This window comes from Polypterus senegalus, chromosome 2 (assembly GCF_016835505.1).
Source record: "Polypterus senegalus isolate Bchr_013 chromosome 2, ASM1683550v1, whole genome shotgun sequence".
Taxonomy (NCBI): domain Eukaryota; kingdom Metazoa; phylum Chordata; class Cladistia; order Polypteriformes; family Polypteridae; genus Polypterus; species Polypterus senegalus.
In genome coordinates this window covers 142,744,468-142,768,417 of record NC_053155.1, presented here as the reverse complement: position 1 = coordinate 142,768,417, position 23,950 = coordinate 142,744,468, and positions in this window count along the sequence as shown.

Genomic DNA, 23,950 nt, shown 5'->3' with positions numbered 1-23,950 from the left:
CGGCTGCGTTTGTGTGTCTGTCTCTCGCGTGTGTGTGTATCTCTCTTAAGCGCGCTCCTCTGTGTGTGTGTGTGTGTCTCGCGCGCCTGTGTGTGTGTGTGTGTCTCGCGCGCGCCTGTGTGTGTGTTTGTGTGTGTGTCTTGCGCGTGCCTGTGTGTGGGTTTGTCTGTCTCGCCCGCGCCTGTGTGTGTGTCTGTCTCTTGCGCACCTGTGTGTGTGTGTGTGTGTCTTTCTCTCCACACACACACAGGGAATGCACAGGAAGAGACTGAACACGTACCGTGTGGCCCCGTGCATGCGCACTTCACCAGAAGACACACACACACGGACACCTGGACATACACAGGGGTTTTATTAAAGAGGATAATGTTAAAAAAAAATTACCTGAAAATGCCACCCTGACCAAAGCGCTGCCTGAGGTGTTTGCCTCATTGCAGGCTCTGGATGAGACAAGATTTTTTAATGTATTCAACATGCCACATTAATCAAAAATTAACACTTTAACTTTCCTAGGTCTAGTATATACAGTTGATCAGTGTTTTTGTCTATTTAAAGAATAACCAGTAGGAATTTGCCAGGCTAATACGGTGGACCACTTTAAAAAACTGCTGAAAACACATTACTTTAACATGGCTTTCTGATAACTTCACCTTCATTTAATCCTGATACTATATTCAATTCATTATAACTATTCATGGTGGCTCTAGAATCGTACGTACTTGCGCAGGGAAGCCACCTACCAAATTTCGTGAAGATGGGGCCATAAATAAGAAAGTTCAACATGGCAGACGTTGTCAACCATAATGACTGTTACGTGTAGAATTTCTAAATGAAACCTGCTTAACTTTTGTAAGTAAGCTGTAAGGAATAAGCCTGACAAATTCCAGCCTTCTACCTACACGGTAGTGAGTGAGGGCTTTGCCTTTTATTAGTATAGATTTAAGGTAACAAGACAAACTTTCTGCTAGTTTCTTGAGATGGGTCATAGCAGTTATCCTCTTTTGGGGGAGTATCTTCCATGCTGTGTTCTTTCAGAGTGTTGTGGAGATATCTTTAGATATGACATGACATGTATTATATTGAGCTTCTGCTGTACTGTGAGGTTTGTGCTGTGTTGAGACATTCTTTACTAATATTATCAAACCTTTGACTAGGTATTTTATACACTTTGGTGACTGTTGGATAAATTCGGTTATTAGTAAAAGCTGGGCGCATATTGAATGGTAAGTATCATCTCCTCTATATTATATACTTACTTGGAAAATAAGTAACAGCAAAATCAGATCCTCCATAGGCCCAAGAGTGTCACATGCATATATTTACACTCTGTGAACGTTAAATATAAAAATAGAGCCAGAATGGCTGTCCATCTCGGACATTTGAGTACATTAAATCGAAAGTGCAAGGAGCGTGAGGTAAAAACAGAAAGAAAAATGCTGATCAGAGCCCCACCATCAAGTACACCCTAATGGTAGATCAGCCCATGAGTTACAGATTGGCAATTATGCATCAGATATTATTCTACTAACGTGTACCTATTGTCATTGTTAATTTCTCTATTGAAATTTTTTGGCTTTTTGATACACTCAATGTAAGTAACATTTACAATTACAACAGACAATCTAATGTAACTTAATGATTGCAATTGTTTTTTAATGATTTTACATTAGGATGTACTTTTTCCCTGTATTCTGCCCTTTTAAATTGAGAGGAATATGTAGTGGCATGTCGTTAGTTGAGAGAAGGTGAGAAGTTAATTTCCAGTGCGCTGGTGTTAACTGGCAGTCAGACTACCAGCTGAGCAAACCAAGGAAAAACATGAAGCCAAAACAATACTAGATGCAGCTTAATTAAAAGTGGTATTGATCTTAGTGTCCTGCGGTGGGCTGGCACCCTGCCCGGGGTTTGTTTCCTGCCTTGTGCCCTGTGTTGGTTGTGATTGGCTCCAGCAGACCCCCGTGACCCTGTAGTTAGGATATAGCGGGTTGGATAATGGATGGATGGAAGATCTTAGTACTGTACTTTGTAGTCTGGACTTGATCTGCTGATAGTACTGTACTAGCTCAGGTAAATGACCCACAGTGTATCTACGTGTTATTATTATCTTTTGAAATTTGTTGTTGATTTTCATCTTTATTTCTGTAATATCCTGGTCAAAAACCAATAAGCATTTAAGTCATATTGTTATAAATTTTTGTTGACTTATTATTAATATTTGTTTCTTGCTATAGCATTTAACATTAAATATTTTTTTTACTTTGAAAGAAGGTGGTGAAGCACCTGAAAGACAAAATGAAGAAAATATATTTGCATGAGACCTAGCCCTCATGCAAAATAAAAGAAACAAATGTATTTACTTAGGAAAAAGAACTCTGGATTTGAATGTTATCTAGTGCAATTTTGACTTCAAGATAGTTTTGGTCCTTTCAACATGTTGAAAAGATAAAATGACCCCAGTGTATTGAATCCCACTAACATCTTTGATGTGTATCCTGTTTAGTTCATAACAAAAGACTTTTGAAATCACTACTGTTCACAGCCAAATCTGTTATTTGGGACTTGAATTTGAAATATCCGGTTAACCTAACATTAATGTCTTTGGTATGTGGGTTGAAAACCAGAGTACCAAAGAAAAAACATACAAAAGGAGAATGATGGTTCAAACTCCAGAATACTAGACTCATGAAGCAGCAGTAGTAACTACTGCACCAACATGCTACCCTTTAAAATACTGTTTTTTAAATTAGTGATGATCAATGAGTTGGTCCAATTTACAGCTACTTTTGAAAGAATGAAACTGGACTAATGCTGGCCATATAGCACTATGTCACTAACACTTTGAAACTGTCTGTTAATTTCATTAATTTATGGGAAAAATATACATGTTCATGTGAGAAAAGAAAAATAGTAAATATGTAAAACAGTAAATTACTGTAAGTAAAAGGTTGTTAGAGACATTATGTATTACAATCAGCAATATTACTTTAAAAATCTGTAGAAACCTTTCTAAAAGCATAATTATTTTTGTTAATGTGTTACTTTACATTTAATAACATGCAAACAGGTGGTACAATGTTTTAAGCTGACAAACTGAATTTTAAATCCTAAAAGTAAAATATGGAATGAAACTATCAAATCTCCTACACACTTAAAAATACAGATTCTGGAATGGTTCTTCAGAGTTATGGCATAACAGAACCATTTTTGGTTTCCAAGCAACAAATCCACATGATGGATCCAGAAAGAACTTTTTTTTAATTTGGATCCATAATGGGCTCCATACAGTAATTAACCACAAATAGATGGTATCTGATTTATGAAATACCAATGGATCATAATTTTCAAAGAACTCTTGTTGCATACAATACCACAGGCTAATGTATGTTTTCTTAATCTTTTAGTATTGTGCAAAGTGACCTACCAAACATGAAATATTATTTTTTATTTCTGCATATTAGGAAGCTTTTCAAAACACAAAGAACCAACTTCAAATACAAAGAACGCTCCCCAGAATGAAATGCTGTTTGGTCAAGCAACGTCTCTACAAAGCACCACACAACCCTGTAAAGAAACATAAAATGGTATTAAAGAGCATTATTTTTAAGTGTGTAGGTGAAGGTTTATTCACATCCAAAGTCAGGCATAATAAACATTTATTACATTTTGCATATTCTGTGTGGCATGGGTACTAACTAAAGTGCCATTATACCACCTATTATGAATAAGTTTATAAAGAAAACAACAGAGGCATTTACTGGACTAAATATTAAACTCTGTATATTTGTAATTTATGATTTCAGGAATCTACATTAGATATTTAAATAATGGACATAGATGTCTCCAAGAATAAGAAATGATACAATGAGAGGTACTACAAAAATAGAAGAGATATCTAACAGCATTTTAACACCAAATTCGTTTGGACCAGTTTTCTAGAATTCTGGTGCAATTTCCCTGAAAGTCTGGTTTGTTTAGGTAGATGTGAACACACCAATCTCACTCTGGTGTGTACCAAAACAACTGTACTGAGACCCTTTGGAAAGGGTGGTCTCAGTGTAGTACCAAGTAAAACCTAGAGTGGTATGAATGATGGTCCAACATGAGACCAATCTATCCACATGAAATACTATGCATGAATTTGTGCATGCTTCAGTTGTCACACCGAGAGTTTGCTGACGACAATTGTGGATGCTCATTTATTTTACAATTACTTGAGAATTAATATAGAACATTAAAAAACAATTAAAAGGTAACAAATTCAACATACATGCATATACAAATATAACAAAAATCCCATAAAACAACTTGCACAATTACTCAATCAGAGCATACCTGATTTAATCTCATAGCCTCCCACATCTGGGCATATGTGCAATCAGACAGAAGTTGACCATGTTAAAAAAAAGGTTACATTTACTTGTGATCAGGTAAAACAAAACACATACGGAGGTGCTGGCAAATGACCAGCAGTGTCCTGTGAAATAAATGTTCAAATGTCCTTATCTTACACCACTAAAGTGATGTGATCAGGGAGGACATCGCTACCTTTGACACGTTTGTCAATATTAATCAGGCATTATGACATTATCATTATACAATACAATACAATTTATTTCTGTATAGCCCAAAATCACACAAGAAGTGCTGCAATGGTGTCCATTTTAGAACATCGTGATTTTATCACTTTTTTCAATCATTAAACATCAGTATTATTCTGTATTAGATGTCCTAAAATGGCCACCATATACAAGTGTGAAAATGTCTCAAGAAAGTACAGGAAAGTAGGTTGAAGTGGTATTGTCATGAGGACAGACAATGAAAATGTGGGCAAAAGAGGGATTGGAATGGAAGTACAAGGGAACAGCAAGCAAGGTAGGCCAAAGTGGAGTTTGGTAAATAAAGTAAAAGAAGATCTGAAGAAAAAGGGCTTTACTGGGGAAGAGGTGTAGGACCTTGCTGTTTGGAGAAGGTTGATCAACTGCACTGACACCACAAAGAAGTGGGAAAAGATGAAGAGGAAGAAGAAGAAGAAGGAGGACATAGATGTCTCCAAAGCCATTTTGCTGAATATTTCACAAAAGTTCCTAAGGGCAGCTCTTCAACACAAAATTTGATGAGAAAAATAAGACAGATGAGGAATGACATTGTAAATCTTTTTTTTTGTAAACGTGTTTCAAACAAAAAAAATTGCTTCGCTTAAAAGGTTTAACCAGTATGGATCATCACCATAATTTTTTAATTAAGAGACGAAGTCACATTTTTAGTTTTAAACACATTGATAAAATTTTGAAGCAGAAAAAAAAGATAAATGAGGAAGTGCATGTTTATATTAGAAAGTGAAAATGTTAATAAAAAAAAATACTTCTAGTCACGTCAATGACAACCGTCAAACTGTATATCCTTTTGTTTTATCACAGGTATAACAGGGACGGTTTCTCAACCAGTTTTAAATTTGAAAAGAAATAAAGAAGTATAATGGCAAGCTAATTCCTTAGCTTTGCATTCATGTCTTTCTTTCCAATTTTATATTTTGGTGGATAGATTAAATCTCCCAACTGAGAAAAATGTGGCAATTTAATCCTGAATTAATCTTCCTTTTTGTTTGCTTGTGCCTGCACAGCCTTTTTAACCCCATGTGTATAGTTTAAAAATAACTTTTGACTATTGGGCCTAATTAATGCCTCTTTGCTGACCCGTGCATCTAGCCTCTATCAGAAATGTAACACTGGATCTGATTCAACATGAGCTACATGCCAGCCAGGACTTGTAACCAATGAATACTAATGAATAATAATTATCAGTTCCCTGGCAGTAAGACACGCTACAGGGGCATATGCTGATGTGCTTTAAATGCAAGCTTGTAAGGTTCATTGATAAGTATGGTTTGGCATTTTTCTTTAAGAAAAAATTAAAAGAAGAAAAGGAAAGATTATGCAATACTTAAACAAGAATGCCATGGTGTTATTAAGTAAAATATGCCTCACCAAATTAAATTATCATGCATTTCTGCTTTAAACATATTTCATAATTTAATGTCGCTATTATTTTTTTAATGTTGTGTCACACATGTACATTTGGGAGACAACTTCAGAAAGCAGACCACTGTGATCTGCTGAGAGAATACTATTGAGTAGGTGAGAAGCTTTGGAGTGTCCATCACCATTGGATTGAATTGGACACATTTTTGCCAATGTCAAGGAAGCTCAGCTATGCATTTACTTCCTTGGAAGTCTCATGACTACATTGCATACCGGTACAGCACTACACCAGTTGAAGTCATAACGTTCTGCAGTTGGTGGAGAATATAAGAAATATAACCAGCACCCACCTGACTTCACTTCAGAACATATACAACACTCACTACCTTAGAAAGGCAAACAAGTTAACTGAAAAGTTCGATCATCCAGTATGCCATTCTTCTGGCAAACGGTACAGAGCTATCGGCACTCACACCAGTAAATTCAGGGACAATTTTCACCCACAACAGCTTCTCATAATGCGTTCAACTACATATACAATATATATATAGTTCATAATTTTATATATGTTGCATTCTATGTATGCTGTTTATTTATGAATAATATGAGTGCCTTTTTGTTGGTATTTTAACATTGTCATTATTCTGAGAAGGTATGCAAGTAAGAATTTTATTGTACTGTACTATTTACACATGGCAATAAATTTGAACTTGAACATAATGCTTTACATATGTAGAGTAACAACATTCCAATATTATAGTGACAAGAAAATTATACATTTTTATGTTAAAGTATGATCAATAACACAGAAAAAACTACCATGTAAAATATTCTATCTTTAAAAGGGGTTTTAACATAAAAAAGAAACCAGTACAATATTGTGTAATTACTTTAAATTAAAAAAATTATTAACATAGAAAGCGGTAATTAATACAGGAAAATCCTAAATTAAAGATGTAAATCTTGACACTTTGGCAGGGGGTAAGGGGACAGTGGTCTCTAAGGCCTGAATTATTCTTAGACTACACCAATTAACACCATGTATCTTCTTTTATGTTAACTTCAATTAAGGCTCTTTACAATTTTAAAATTTCTTTTCTTCTTTATACTTGGAGAATGTCAGATATATAGATCAAAGCGGGGAGCTTCAGACCAAGCACCATAGGTAACACTGCTTTGCATAAGAATCTGCATATTGCAAAAAAGGATTTGATTCCAGTTTGCATGAATTAAAATGTGGAAGTGACAAGGAAGAAATATACATTTCATAAATATATAATGTATTATTATTGTTATGGTGTAAACTTATATGACCTTTTAAAAAACAGGTCTTGAAAAGGCATTTTAAGCGCCCATAAGAATATAAAAATCAATAACATGCAAATAATTGCATTTTACACTTCAATTTTTGTTAATTTTCCTCTCTAAACTTTTTTTTAATCTTCTGTAAAGCTTTGCACCCACGCTGTAGCCAAGTGCAGGAGTGACAGACAAGTTGATTAATAGCTGGGGCACCAACCAGGTTGTCCCATTTAATAAGAAGCCAAAACAAAAGAAACTGACACCCATCTTGGTGTATTATGCCCAAGTTAATGCTTAATAAAGTAAACAAGAGGATTGAGAGTTAAGTAACCTCAAAATAAATTAAAGGTTGTCTGCACTTCAGGAGCTCCATCAGCTAATTGACATTCTCTTTCAGACATCCAGGTCTTTTAAAGGTGACATACCAGAAGGGGTGTGGTCAAGTGCCCTCATTGGATGGTTTTGCGCTACTGCAGAAGAAAAAGAAAAGAATACCGTTAGTGATAGCATCCTCTCCTGTCCCGGTGGGTGGTTATATACCTTGGACAAACTCTGGAAGAGATCCTCAGATGCACATGTATGATATCGCATATTGAATTATTTGCTTTAAGTTGTTAATTAATTTGTGCCACGTATCGTGAAATCACTAGGACAGCATTTCTCAGCCTTTACATATTTGCAACCCGAGCTTACATAACAGTTTTAATTGTGCCACCCTAACGTTTTTTTGAAAGGAGCCCACTAATACCAATTTGTTCTTTTTTAATTAATGATATATCGTAGATGCATATTTTATTATACCTACTTTTATTGACATTTATCTAACTCTATATTTATTTTTCTAGTATCAGAATGTAGTTTAAGTTAATTTGTTTTGGTTTCAATTGATGTATTTTTCATATTTTTGATTCTTGTTTTCTTTTTTTCACATCTTCGCACCCCCTTTTTTGTTACTTCGCCCCCCTAGGAGTCCCGCCCCACAGTTTGAGAACCACTGCACTGGGAGAATGTTGGCCACTGCACTGAAATCTAGGAATTTTATGAATTCTTATCTAATAGCAGAAAAATCTATTTCCAAAAATTATTTAGTATGTACTTATGACTTATGTTACACCATATCCAACGTGAAAGTATTGTTGAATTTGTGCTTTCTGTCATAATAGCAATTCTTTCTTTGCTCTGGACCATGGTGGAAGATGTATCCCTTTCTGTGTTCATTTTCTACTACAGGTAGATGATAATGGTAGTCCACCAAATTCTTATTTCAGTGTTCATAGAGGAGAAGTCAATAAAGAGGAGAAGACAATAAAGTGTGAAAAGAAATTCCACAATCACGTAACAGTTACCGTATCTATTTAACTCCATACTGTAGCAGTACCATGTAATTTTTTTTACCATATGTCTATTCCTGATTCTGTTTAAATGTTATTGTTCATGACAGTAATGATTGAGTAACCTCACTGTATACAAGTAAACCATATACTCTACACAGAAATGCCACATTATAGTAGTTCAAGCCCTGGAAGCACCACTCTCTTTAATGTATTTAATCAGGGTATTTAGGCACTGAGGAGAGATTCAGATTTTTACATTCATCATACTACAGGGCAGATTGCACTTAAGTAAAAAGAATTACATTAACTTTGACTACATAGATATGCAACACACATGGCACAATGTTCATGAAGAAAGGAGTAAATGGTTATGGCTTATTTTTGCTGTTCTTCTGCGAAATGCATCATCACTTTACAATTCCAGTAGGAAAAATGTGTTTTGATCTAATTTACACCTTTGCAATATTTTTGTTGGTTTACATTCTTTAGGCACATTCAAGCCCATATGCACATTGTAATGATTTTGTTAGCTTTAGGTTTTATTTATTTATTTATTTTGTATTACATGAGATCACGTGATTAACAGTGTTTGAGCTTTACTGTTATCAACACCACTAATAAAACCAAACACTTTTTATTTTTAAATGGGATTCCCATGAATACACATATAATATACTCATTGTATATTGTTTTCAGTGACCCTGAAAACCTTTTATTTGGCTTGCGCAACTATTTTGTAGCTGACGTGAAATCTTTATCAGTTGCGTATCACATTCCACAAAGGTAGTCCTTCAGATTGGGAATAGGCAGTGGTCGCACAGGGCCAGTTCTGTACAACATGGTGGATGTGGTATCTCTTCGAATCCATACATTTGCAGACATCCTTTGCAACCCATGCAGTGTTTGTGTGTGAACCGTCATAAAGCAGAAGTGGGATGGTCAACAGCTTTCCTAACTGCCTTTCCCTTATTGACCACCACAGCAAATCAGAATAATATTTAACAGTTAAGTAGGCCTTTTGAGACATGCAGTCAATGTGGACTACATTTTCGACTTCATATAAAATTATGCACATGATCTTGGTGGCACTGACTTGGACCTTACATTTCTTTGGTATTGGAGAATCATTGTGATTAATTTGCTTTTATTATGGTTTGGAGTTTGCATCATAGTGGTGTATCCAAGTTTCTTCCCCACTTACAGAAAAATATTATTCCTAAATGAGTTTTGCCTTAGAACAATGAATTTGACAACACTTCATTTCTTGAGTGAATATTCTGGGAGCTAACATGAACAGATATTGCTCATGTTTAATTGTGCATGAATAATGGATTCAACTAACTAATAAATAATCCGTACAGTGTGTGCTGCTTCTCCTAATGTCACTCATTTCAGTTCTCTGTTATGGTTCATTCCACAGTAGCAACATTTTCTTCTGTCATAATTATCAAAGGTTGGCCAGATCATGGTTCATCTTCGAGTGACACCCACCCATGATGTATTTCTTTAGCCTTTCTTGCCTAAGTCATACTATAGGAAGGAGAACAGGACTGATACACATTGATTAGATTAAAGATTTTTTGTCATCTACAGCTTGTTCTAAAAAATTCATACAATATAAACCACAAATGCTACAGAATTGTATACACATAATTTTCTACACAGGAGTACATGTTTGGCCACATTTGCTATAAATACTGCACCATAGAATATCCATTTCTGTTTCATGCTCAAAACCTCTTCATCAGCCCTTATCTTTTTTAAACAATTCTTTTCATTCATATAGGAAATTTTTATTGCTGCAGAGATTTGGCTGATGCATTCATTTAATAATGGTAGCTATTATTCTATGATTATCCAGACTAGCTCCACATCCTTTGGCAGCACTTCATCCCAGAACCATCAATAACATGTCCGAAGAAGAGCCAGGCAATTGAAGAAACACACAGTCAAGAGGTGGTGCAAAGTGCTCCAGTGCTGTTATTCAATGAGTAAAATTAATATGAAGTGCAAATGTGTAGTATATTCAGTAAATACAGTCAATAAACTATTTAGTGAGTTAAAAAGCCAATGAATAAATAATCCAGATTATAAAAACCATAATGCAACTTTGCAGTCATTGGGACCTTTCTTTCTATCTCCCTCAAAAGCCCAGTGCATCGTCTCCACTTCGTCTCCCCAGCTTACCCTTCAAGACACCAGCAGCTGCAGTTCCCACTTCCAGCTTCTGTCCTGGCTGCCTCCCTCTGTATCTACCGGACCACTCTCAGCTGGCTGTCTTTCCATCTTCCACCAAAACCTCCACTGCATATTCGGGATCCCTAGTAGGAACACCTCCAATTATCAGTGGGAGACGATGTACCCCCAGAGAACCGATTGTTTGATCATCCACTGGGCAGCCAGCCTCTCGGACTCCTCTCCATCATGCTGGATGCTGGAGGTCAGGGTTTACTACTGAATTACCCAATTTGAGGACTTTCATTTACAGAGTGCAATTTCTAGGCATAGTACAGAGAAGAGCTAGTCTTGTTATTTTTAAATTATGTTTGTTTTCTGTTGTGCTAATTTGTCTTTTCATATCATATGCTGAGGCAGTGTGCAGTTCCTTGATGTGCATTTTGTTAACATATTCAAACCACCCCAACCAGCATAAGATTATTTTAAATACAAGAGTAGTGAAAGTCTCCTGATTACTGTTCCTGTGAATGAACTTGCTTACTAAATGAGATTCCGTCAGCATTTGGAAGACTATTTGTTATATCTATGGCCAATAATATTGTAATAATAAAAGGAAGAAGACAGACACAGGTTCAAAGTAGTATCTAACAGGTCCTTTACTAAGATTGTTCCCAGAGCACACGTTACGCAGCTTTTCTTATTAGTCTGTACTTCCTAATAGCTCTCCTATACCCATAAACCCTCATAACTACGCAATCCCCAAAAGTCCAGACTTACAATATACTACATATTCCTCCCCCCCTTAAAATTGTAAATGCAGCTAACATAACAAACAACCTCTGCTATTAGAAACAGGAATATCAACATGAAACAGAACACATGCTATTGTCAATGCAATTACATTGTAACAAAGGACAGTGGTTAAACAACCACTACATCCAGCTAACATAAGGTATTATTCTGTACCTTTATACGTATCTCCATATGCTTACATATATATATATATATATATATATACTGTATACAGTTAGTTTTATAAGTTAAGATGGTCAGGAGGCTTCCTGCGTCTAAGAGGGTTATGTCGTACAGCTGATGTGTGTTCATCCTCTAAGGCAGCCTCAGGTAACTGTGGCACAACAGCATCAACAGGAATTGAAACAGGAGAGTCAGGTGGTATCCTCGGCTGGCTTTTGGTCAACTCACTGGAACTTGGTTCCTCAGACGTTTCTGTGTTACTGGCTGCTTCATCAGGTATACTGGGTAACAACTGTTCAACATGTCGTCTCCTTGTGTGGCGGTCTCGTGTGCATACCTTATAAGAGACAGGTCCAGTCTTTTGAAGAATGGTTGCTGGTACCCATTTCTCAGTGGTGGAATAGTTACGAGCAAGGACAGCATCTCCACTGAAAATCTCAGGATCTTTAGCCCGCTTGGCACTTTGTTTTACTTGAGCGTGCTGCTTATCATAAACTCTCATTTGAGTGGTAGCTGGTCTCAACAAATCAAGACGTATTCGCAGCTGCCTTTTTAGAAACATATCAGCTGGTGACAAACCTGTTGTTGCATGGGGTGTGTTACGATATTTAAGAAGAAATGTATAAAGACGTTGCTTGATATAGCCCCACCCTCTTCAACAAGACTTTGAAATTCCTAACCAGCAAATCTCAGTTTGTGTGAAGTAGCAGCATCACAAATTCCATGCTGACCCTCAACACTGGCACTCCACATAGTATTGTGCTGAGTCCCCTTGGTTACCTCTGACTGTAATGTCAGATACAGCTTCAGCTCCATCATTAGAGCTGATGGTGACACCATCATCATAGACCTGATCACCAGCAATGATGAGAAACTTTATTTCCTGACTCAATGGTGCCAGGACAACAAACTCATCCCTAATGTTGACAAAACCAAGGAGCTAGTGATTGACTTCAGCAAGCTCTGTCATCTACGTTGGAGGGGATGCTGTTAAAAGTATGAGCAACTTTAAATTTCTTGGCATTACTATCACTGATGAACTGAAGTGAATGAAACCCACATCATTGCTTGTCGAAAAGGGTCATGTATAACTTCAAAATTATACTTTTTTTGTTTGTGTTTTTGCTTTGCATTAAGAGAAAATATGAAAAAAAACAGTATTCAAATCAATTCAATTTATTTTGTATAGGGCACTTCAAAACATGGTCGCTTAAAGCACTGTAACATTTATACAGGTAAAATACAATTACAAACTACTAATTATTAATTAAATAATGTATACACAAAGATATAGATTAATTTAAATCACATTAGCCTGAGCCCCACCCACCAGCTGCACAGGCAACAAAATAACTTCCAAGCAATCCCCCATGTTTGAAGGCATAACCTCTATAAACATAACAAGAACACAATTTACATCTAAACCCTCAGCCACCCAAAATTTCTCTATAAGTACAAAATGCAGAGAAAAATAGAAGTAAATAGTTAATTAATTATATGGCAGAACATATATAAACAGTATCATCTCCAGACAGAAGAGCAGCTTCAGCAACAGACTGCTGTCACTGTCCCGCTCCACTGACAGACTGAGTAGGTCGTTCCTCCCCACACTATGTTACTCTTCAATTCCACCCGGGGGGTTAAATGTTAACATTATACAAAATTATTGTCTGTTATACCTGCATTTTTATCACTCTTTAATTTAATATTGTTTTTTATCAGTATGCTGCTGCTGGAGTATGTGAATTTCCCCTTGGGATTAATAAAGTATCTATCTATCTATCTATCTATCTATCTATCTATCTATCTATCTATCTATCTATCTATCTATCTATCTATCTATCTATCTATCTATCTATCTATCTAATGACACCTCATAATAGCCATACACAAGTCATACAATGTATAGCTCCTTAGGCCGTCACAGTTATTTCTTTTCAGTTACAGAATAAGACAGAATCAACCCAAATAACAACAATGGTAAGACAAGACAAACTGGCAAGACACAAGCATTAGTCCAAGCGTCTTAGGTAATCACACAGACAGAAATTTGAGTCTTCCATTCTTATACTTCATCTAGGAAAAGCAACTACAGTAAAATATTGTATCTGTAAAGGAAATGTCCCAGTTGCTTGGATATTTTAAGTCACTTCCCTTGCTTCCATTGCTTTTGCTAGGATGTCAACAAAGGTAATTTTCCCAGAAGCATGTACTGCAATTGCATAAGACAAGCTAGATAAGGAAATGGTTGCAGCCACACTTCATGGGTTCTTTTTATTGCAGAAGCAAAGGCCTTGTTGGCTTGAGGAGGAGGAGGAGGAGGTTGGGAGAATGCACTAATAACTCATTGCCGCACCGACCACACAATAAGCTACCTGGATTGGGACCCAATTGCAGTGGGTGACACCTCAGCATCACACTGGAACATTGTGAGTGTTTTTACAGTGCCAGTTCTGCAACCAATCCCCAATGTTGGCTTGAGCTATTGACAAATTAGAACTAATTAAAAAAAAAATTGCTCGTCATTGTAGAATAAAAAATAGTTTGACAGTTATCTTCAAGCAACATAGATTCTCATAACATTTAAATTGTCATGTCAGTGTTTATCTTTGTCATGAAATTGCTCTGACAATCCCAGTCTAAGAATGGGCCACTCAGAAAGTAAACAAAGTTATTTATTTATTTATGCAAAAAGTATTTTGGTTTGGTGTCATTATTATCGATTATATCTTTAAAAGTATTTGCCTTCATTGATATGTCAAGCCTCTGACACAAACATGAAGTCAATGTCCTTACTGTCATTATTTAGCAGAGCAACAATAATAATAAAAAATAGGTTTTCTCGCCGTAACTAGATACTAGACATTCTTCTTGAAACAGTTGTAGTGGACCTGACATAGTAATATACTAGCAGTGTTTCAAGACTTTACTATGTAATACAGTACTAAGAGGACATGATACTCAGATCCAAGTGCTATCTCAGTGAACAGCAGAACAAGGTCAGTACCAAGTTAAACTAATACACAGCTAGTCATGTTTTGGCTTTGTATTTCTTCTTGGTTTGCTCATCTGGCCAGTTCACAGTGACACACTGATAATTAATGTCTTGCCCTCTCTCAATTTATGATGTGCCACCATAAATTCCTTTTAATTTAAAGGGACGGAGCACAGGGAAAATATCCGTCCTCATGTAAACTTATTAAAAAATGTTTGCATTTGTAATGCTAGATTAGATTGACTGCCATTATTGTAAACTTTATTCACTTTGAGCTGGGGCCTCGTGCATCAACACTGTTCGTAGAATTCACGTTAAAACATGGCGTATGGACAAAAGTGTAAATGTGCGTATGCACAAAAAAACCAGATGCATAAATCCACGTTCTTCCGCTTCATAAATCCCGGTCAGCGCGAAAAGTAACGCACATGCACGTACCTGCTGCCACTCCCCAAACTCCTCCCAGAATTATGCCTCTTTGAATATGCAAATCAATATAAATAGCCCTTAAGCTCAAGGCAATGGCAAAAGCACGGGGGGAAATAGAAGAATTTCAGTGAATACCAAGTGGAGGCAAGGAAAAAAAGTACTATTTCTTGGTTTAAACAGTGATATAAACAACAAAAGGAAGTTGATTGAGTAACATAGAGTGTCAGAGAAACTCGAAAATGCAAGTTCACAAAGTCACACAGTGCCCAAAAGTTGTCAGATACCAAAGTCTCCAAGAAAAGGCGAGTTGTAGCCCACTGTCTGAGTGTCATATGAAAGCTTATTAGGGTACTAAAAGAAGAAAGAAAAAATAGGAACAGAGTGGGAAAAAAAGCTTGAAATCTCAACTTTAATCTCAAAATTTCCACTTTAATCACATAATTTATTTTGTCATTTAAGTAGAACATCATAAACTTCATCTTAAAATCATTTAATTAACCAGTTTCTCAAATCCCATCTTAACTAAAGAAGCACATTTAATGCTTCTTTTTATGTGTTCTTCTATATGCTCTATGTGTGTGAATCACTACATGCTTCTTAAACAGGCATCCTCTTCCTCCAAAAGGAAACAGAATCCATTACATTCATGATATTACAGCTCTCTGAATATTTTAAATACTCAGATGTATACTTGATATCATTTTCATGATGACAGGAATTAAAGCATGCATTAAACATGGGAACACAGTGGTGCAGTGATTGTTCATGTCTCAAGCAAGATGCTTGCTGCGCCGTACACAACCTTCGATGAAATAATTTATTGCAGCAGTACTGTCTCTTTCAAACGTACTAATGTCCAATTCCTGTCCTTACCTTTCTTTCTCGAAATACCCAGTCACCACACAATCAGCTCTGTAATAGACGTTAAGCCACCTTTAAGCTTAGAACGCTGATTCTTCAAAACTTTTACAGAACATTGAAATATCTTCGTAGTGCATATTTAATTATTCTATCCATTTATCCTTCCGGTGTCGCGCAGACCCCAGCAAGAATACAGTAGAAGGCAGGAACAATCCGTTAACAGGGCGCCAGCTCCTTGCTAGTGCTGCGACACCATGTCCTCACATGTTTAATTATTAACAGTATAGAATATTTAAATGAAGTTAAAGTTTTATCTGTATAGTATAATACACATATTTTGCTGCATTTTATCTTAAAAATGATATCGCCATCATATGTAAATATGCGCTAAAGTGCAGCGTGTGCTAGATGTTGTATACCGATAATTCTCTTTCCGATCAGCTGCTGTAGAGCTGTGATTCCACACTCAGATACAGTGATATAAATACTCTGAGAGGTGCAGTAAGAGTAATATGGAAAAAGATGATCCACTGTGGCAACCCCTAACGGGAGCAGCTGAAAGAAAAAGAAGAAAGTGCAGTGAGAGTAACAGTGCTAAAGCAGCTATTGTATTTAGAATACTTTGGATATTCCCTGGACCATTATATTGTTACAGGTTAATTACAATCAGATGCCTTAAACTAAGAAACAATATGTGTTTAGTTTCAGTGTATATGATAAAGCTGCATCAGGGATGTGGATCTTAAAAAGAAAGGGAAACCACACTGGAACAAAAGCACTGCTTTGATGCTGGATGCCACCAGTTTGCAAAACTGAGAAAAGAACTTACGTACACCAGGGTTTGAGCTACCGTGAAATTGTGTTTGGCTCTAGGCCAAGTTTAGGCTTTATACATCGCAATTTGAGTGTGTAAACGGGAGTACGCAACATTTTTGTGCGTATGAACCATTTATACATGAGGCCCTTGGTCACCAAGGAGACTTGGCACATGTAAGAAAAAAGTAATACTAGCATTTATCAGTTTCAGCAGTACGCTTTCATGCCACACCCGTATGTGGTTACTCTTATGTCGCCCCCTTCAAAGTGACTGCTAACTTAAATCTCAGATGGTAACCAACACCTGCTTGATATAACAAGTAACACTGCACGCAGATCTTGGTGGGTGACCACCCCTGACTCATTCTGTTTTCATTTGTGATGTTTATAGAATGTAAATTTGTGCGTACAACACCCTGGGGCCTGTGGGTGTCTTAATCTGATTTTGCTGTAACCCTCTCCCAATTAAGCAGATAATACAGAAGAGTTGATACTTGTCATTTATTATGCGCCCTACCTTTCCTAATAACCAAATGAATCTAACAGTCACCAGATCATATAAAATACCTAGTCAGAGATGGGGAGATATTCATAGAGTGTCTCACTGCAATATAAACTTTACATTAGAGCATTAGCTTAGTGTAATACTTACACAGAATAGAAGAAACTGTCAGCATCTTTTAATGCACACTTTCTAAACTGGCACCCCAGAGAATTCTTAATTAGGGAGACATATCGTCTGTGATTTATATACGTTGATATTATATACGTTGTCTTTTTCTGTGACATTGGGTTAAAGATATTTTATACTGTGTTAAGCTATACTTTACTCCAAATTTTAATATTATTTAATGACTTATTTGTGCTTTTTCACGTCTGTCTAATGCATGCAAAATTTGTTTTGTGATATTACCCACCATACTAAGTCTATTAAACCTGCTCAAGAGATGATCAAAGATTGTACACAACTTTGATTCCCATCTCCAACTCTGAAAAGCCCACTGCAACTGCACTTAGTCTTAGTCTTAGGCTATTCTGCAGCTCCTGGGCACACTGCAACTGCACTTAATGTAAGTGTTAGTCTTGTTACTGTAAATCTCTCTATTATAATAAAAAAATCTTGGGAAGAGATATGAGACATGACTTTCTGAGAGAGATGCTTTCACATCCTGCGAGATGAGACTTTGTGCCAAGAGATTTAACCATGCCTGGGGCCAGAAATAAAAGAGAAAGAGTAGAAGACAAAGTAGAACATCATAAAGAATTCAAAAACATTGGCGCGATACACATGCAGAGCAGGTTAGAGATAATGGAAGTACAAAAATTTGAAAATCTCAAAAAAATGATAGTAAAGATCGTATTAGCGCAAACAAATGGAAATTATTACTCTGTGAAATGACGGAACAGCGAAAAGAGATTGAATATATTGTTTGGATTTAAACTTTAAGTTGTAGACTTGTAGATTGTTTAATTCGTCAGGGAAATGTAGTGTTTCTTCCCAATGAAGAAGTGTATTTGCGAAAATTAAAAGATTTGTTGTTTGGTGAAAGTGAAATCCCGCGAGAGAAAATTTCAAGACCCGTGAGAAAAGAGATTTGAAAAAGTCCTGCCCACATCTAAAACATTTACAACCATGCACACGGTTCAATCATTTCTCATTTGTGTGAATGCTATTGTCAGACACAGTTCGTGTAGAGAGAAAGAAATGATATTCCCTCACGGGCAGTTATATGTTGCATTGTCACAATGCAATTCCAAACACAGAATTAAAATCCAATGCGATATTGACAAAAAGGTAAAAGTGAAAAGAGATTGAATATATGGTGATATAACAGAAGTATGTAGATATTGTTTGGCTTTAAATTTTAAGTCTGAGACTTGTAGATCGTCTAATTTGTGTTGCCATCAGGGAAAAGTAGTGTTTCTTCCCAATGAAGAGGCCTATTCATAAGAATTAAAAGTTTTGTTGTTTGCTGAAAGTGAAATCCACACACACGAGCGGCAGGGACGTGAAGTTGCTGGTGCATAGCACAGGCCACTGGGGTTGGTGAGCAAAGCAAGCAGGGGGCAAAGCCACTAGTATGTACTAAGATAAGATCAGCCTGGTATCATACCCACCTGATAGCACACTACAACTAACCACTTGAGTCTTAAACATAAGGGAAATATGTCAATTAAACCAGAAACCTTAGTCAAAATGGTCAAAGGTGAAAAACCTGGAGCTGAATAACAAAAATGGGGTTCACTCAGAAAAGAGCTACAAAGCCTGGTGGAACAAAGCCTCAAGCAATCAAGCAAAAGCTGCACCCACCTTACATACTGAACTAAATAAACACAAGATCTAGACTTCTCTGCACCTTCTATTCAATCCTAACCTCCAGGTTACAAACAAGAAGCTTCAGTTTGAAAATAGAAGAAATTAGATAATAATTGTTTCTTGTTATTTTTTGTGGTCTTTATAGTTGCTATCATTTAGATGTTTGCTTGAAGAAAATTATTAACTACAGCAGCAAACTTGTGCCCAAAAGGAAAAAACTCTTTCTATATTCCCCTTTAGCTATTTCATGACATGCATGGATTTCTGTTGCTAAATAATTTTGCTTTTAAAAATGTTGCATTTATGTTTCTCTATTTAATTTTTTATTTTTTTGTTGCTGATCAAGTTATCGATTAGCCTCAGGGCTTGTTTTACAAATGCTGAAAAACAACTTAATCTCTCTGAATAAACGGGGGTTATGGTTCAGATTTGATCCCTGACTCTGTCTGTAATGAGTCTCCTCATATTGGCATAGGTGTCTTTAATAGTTTAAAGACATGCATCTTAGGTTGTAAGTAGGACCAGTTATGCATGAGTGTAGATGTTTGACTTGTGATTGTCCTGTCCAGGACTGGCTCCAACATTTAGTTTTTGTAATTTCCCCAAACTGTTTTGAGTAACTGTGGTGGGCTGGCGCCCTGCCCAGGGTTTGTTTCCTGCCTTGCGCCCTGTTTTGGCTGAGATTGGCACCAGCAGACCCCCGTGACCCTGTAGTTAGGATATAGTGGGTTGGATAATGGATGGATGGATGGATAGATGTTTTAAGTAAATTATGTATATTTAGGAGTTTTGAAACAAGGATTATGAAAATAACATCTTTTTCTTCCTACAGGATCTTGTTTTGTATATAGGTACCAACGTTTTGTGAGTCCCGTTGCTGAGTCATGGTTATTTGCTGTGAGGGGGCGTAGTCATGAAGGTCACATCTGACATCATTAATACAATGGTTTAAAGGTCAGCACTGGCAGCCATGTTTTCATCTGAATTTTTGGATAATCCCTCTGTTAGTGAGTGATTCTTTTGAGGATAATTAACTTTCTAGTTCCAGAGTTCAGCTCTTCTATTTGGTATCTTTGATTTTTGGTTAGTGATTTAATCTTTAAGACTGATTGGCTGCTTTTGATTCTGATTTTGGCTTGTTCCCTGACTACGTTTCATGTCTTGATCCTTATTATTAAAGTCTTTACCATGTTACTCAGTAAAAACGTCTGGCAGCTTCAGATTCTGTAATAGATTTAACAAGTACAAAAAATGGTAACATGGATAAATGTAAATTGCATAGATATTTTGAATATATGGAAATGACTATGAAATTTTCAGTTTTGGGGCATGTGGCACTCAAATCTTCTTATCTTACAGTGCCTTGCCCACTAAACAGCTTCTTTTAAGGAAATATAGGGCATCACTTACCATTATGCTTGTGTGTATCCCTGTCCATATTAAAGATTTTGTTGGGTAAACGTTTCGTTTTTAATTTACAGAGTTCTTATTTTCTACAGGCAGTCTGTGTGTGCCCAAGCCATTTCTAGCCTACACAGTTTTTAGATTGTGTGCCTATAGATAACTTTACCTAAGTTTAAATCTGGTGCCCCGGCTGGGTGTCTTCAGGTTAATGGATAGATTGACTATGAATGGCTTGGGGATTAACTTTTAAGAAAGTCCAATTTCAGTTTAACTTTTTGCTTAGTGATTGTTTAGTCTTCTTTGGTTGAGTGTCTTTATTTTCTTGAATATGTGTATGTCTTTTTGTTTTTTTGTTTAAGAGCTGCAGTACATCAGGAAGTGTAAAAATGGAAGCTGATTCCCATCTTGGCTATTGGTAGCACTCAGAAGCCAAGACAGGATAGGTTAGCGAGAATGATCTTGTCTTTTATAAAAGATGGTGATTGTCAGAGAATAGGGTTGGTTGATCTATAGAGTAGAGAATGGGTGATTCATGTAAGCAGAGCTAGCCAACTGAAGAGCAGTGCTGTGGCTCAGTAATTGGCTGCCATATAAGTTTACTTCTATGAGCCATTTTACCTATGGCAGGTTATAGCTGGGTATCTCTATAGATCACTTCATTCAAGTGAATTCAGCATAGTGTGTGGCACGCTGCAAATTTTGCCTGTTAGAACTTTCTGGATTTTTTTTTTTATATTTTTTTAATTTGTGGTTATTTGAAAGAAGCAGAACCTGTGGATACGGAGGGCCGATTGTATATACACATAACATAACATATACAGTGGATCTTTGGTTCACGAACGTCTCTGAACACGTACAAATCGGGTTACGACCAAAAAAGTTTGCTAAACTTTTGCATCTGTTCACGACCACACACTCGGGTGACGAACAAGCCAGTTTCCCTTCCGGTTCGTATGCACCGATGATTTCCGCGCGTGTTCAGTCTCTGCCTGTGCATTCCCTGTGCAGCGGGTAAACGAGAGAGAGAGAGAGAGAGAGAGAGAGAGAGAGAGAGGGCTGACTGCGTAAGGCCAAGAAGGCAGTTAAAGAATGCACCGGGCTTGTTTTTAAAGAGACTGATTTGAGCATTCTCTATACAAGGTTTTCTCAATGTTTTTACATTTAGTTTACTATTACACTGTGCATTCTATGGTATAATTTACTATTTTTGTGCTTAAAAATCTTTAAAAAATATATTTACATACAGCTCGTTCAGTCCGGAACAGATTAATTGTATTTTCATACAATCCTATGGGGGAAATTACTTCGGGTCATGACCAAATCAGGTTGCAACAAGAGTTTTGGAATGAATTACGGTCATGTCCCAGGGTTCCACTGTACAAATATGTTGCATGCTCTTTATACTTTGCATGGGTGTGTATGTGTGTCTTATTTTTTGGTTTTGTACTATTATCAGCTGTTCTGTGGCGACATACAAGTAAGCATTTCATAGTACTCACCTTGAAACTGAATCTGTATTTTGGTTTAGTTGCTTGTTCTCTTATGTATTGTATGTATTATGAACTTTTTGCCTGGCCTTCAACTAAGACTTTGCCTTAGCCCTCATTGTGCGTTCATCCCCTAGTCTTTACTATTTCTCAGAGCACTCCCTCTTTAAAGTGTCTTAAACAATTACCATGTTAAACCCAGATTCTGTACTGTTTTTGCATATTCATTTTATTTGTCGCTGTTACTTAAAGTAAGAATAATGACCTGTTTGCCAGGTAAATCTTCATGTTTCTTTTTTTAGTTTAATAAAATGCCAACCTAGGAAAGCAAAATATACTTACATTAAAGTGGCAGGTACAAGTGCCAAACTGTTTGGCACCTTCAACTTGAATGTGACCCACAAACAAATGCCAGGTACAGCAACGTACACAGGCACAGATTAATTTGTAAACTACACAAAGATTTACCCCATTAACCAGAAATCTTATAAAAGCATTTAGAAGTCGATACTGAATTAGTTATGTTTTCTTGGGCAATTATCTAGACAAGAATTAGGAAAGGAGAATATAATTCAGAAGTGTTTGTCAGCTTTATACAAAAAGAGAGGAAGAAAAACCATGTCAGTTTAGATTTAAGCTCTGTGCTGTTTGATTATTATCCTGCATCTGTATAAACAGTTGTCACACATGTGAAAGTAGGAGTCAACTAAAGGGCTGGAATAATGGCAATTCCACGTCTGACCAGGCGGCGGCAGGGTGCACTAACTGTCCCTCTCAATCCCTTGCAGACCATTCTCGGGGAACTCCACAGCGTTCCGACAACTCAAATTACGTCACTTCCTGTTCTGGAGCCTCTAACGAGGTCACTTCCAGTCCCCCTCTGATGACGTCACTTCCTCCTCTGCCCAGATGACATAATTTCCTATCATGACCTTTAAAGCCACCATCATGACTTCATATAATCAGTTCTGTTTTGGACTCTGTCTTGTAAACATATCTTGAAAAATACCTTTTTGCAGCCGGGATATATTATACAGGTGGCTGCCAGTCAGTCTTGTAACACAGTATATGCTTATATTTGTTTTCTGTAATTTTTGTATTATAAATAGACTATATTATTTTGTTTTTATAAATCAAGCATGTCTTGGTTCTTTTTTGATATATAGTCTACTACTATGTCTAAAAAGTGAAGGTGTTTACAGGAAGTTTCACTAGTTCATAGTTTCTTAAACTATGGGTCGTGAACCAAATTGAGGTGGGGGTTGATGCTTTTAGGGTCGTGCCTTACTGTTTTATTCAATGGGAAAGGGCTGTGTATGATTTGCAAATTGTCTGCTGATGGAGGGCTGTTGAGGGCAGTTTCAGTAATCGACATTGCTCTAATATGACTGTTGAAAATGACCTTCAATGGGAAGCCACCAACTAAGACCATTAGCGGCGGTTCTCCAACAGGAACAGCTATATCTATCTGCTATGATTCTTCAAGGGGGATCCCACCCCCGATTAATGTCAGCGGTGATCCTTAAAGGATTGTCATAGACAAAGAAGGGCAAGATTAGGTCGCGAAAAAAAAAGTTTAAGAAACATGGCACTATTTTATGGACTAGAAATGCATGACTTTCTAAACATAATTTCAAAATTCCTCCCTGAATGTACAAGCTAAGAGTAATTATGGACTAAGATTCACTACTGTGTTGAGTGTTTTCAGTTGGGAGTTTATGGCTTTGACTCACAGAGCCTCAGAAATTTCTTTGTAGCCCATTCCAGATTATACACACCTTTCTTGTCTGAGTTCTTCGGGAATTTCTTTTGTCATTTTTTATGCTGACACGTTCACTCAGACGGTCAATGTAAAAAAAAAAAGTGCAGTTAAA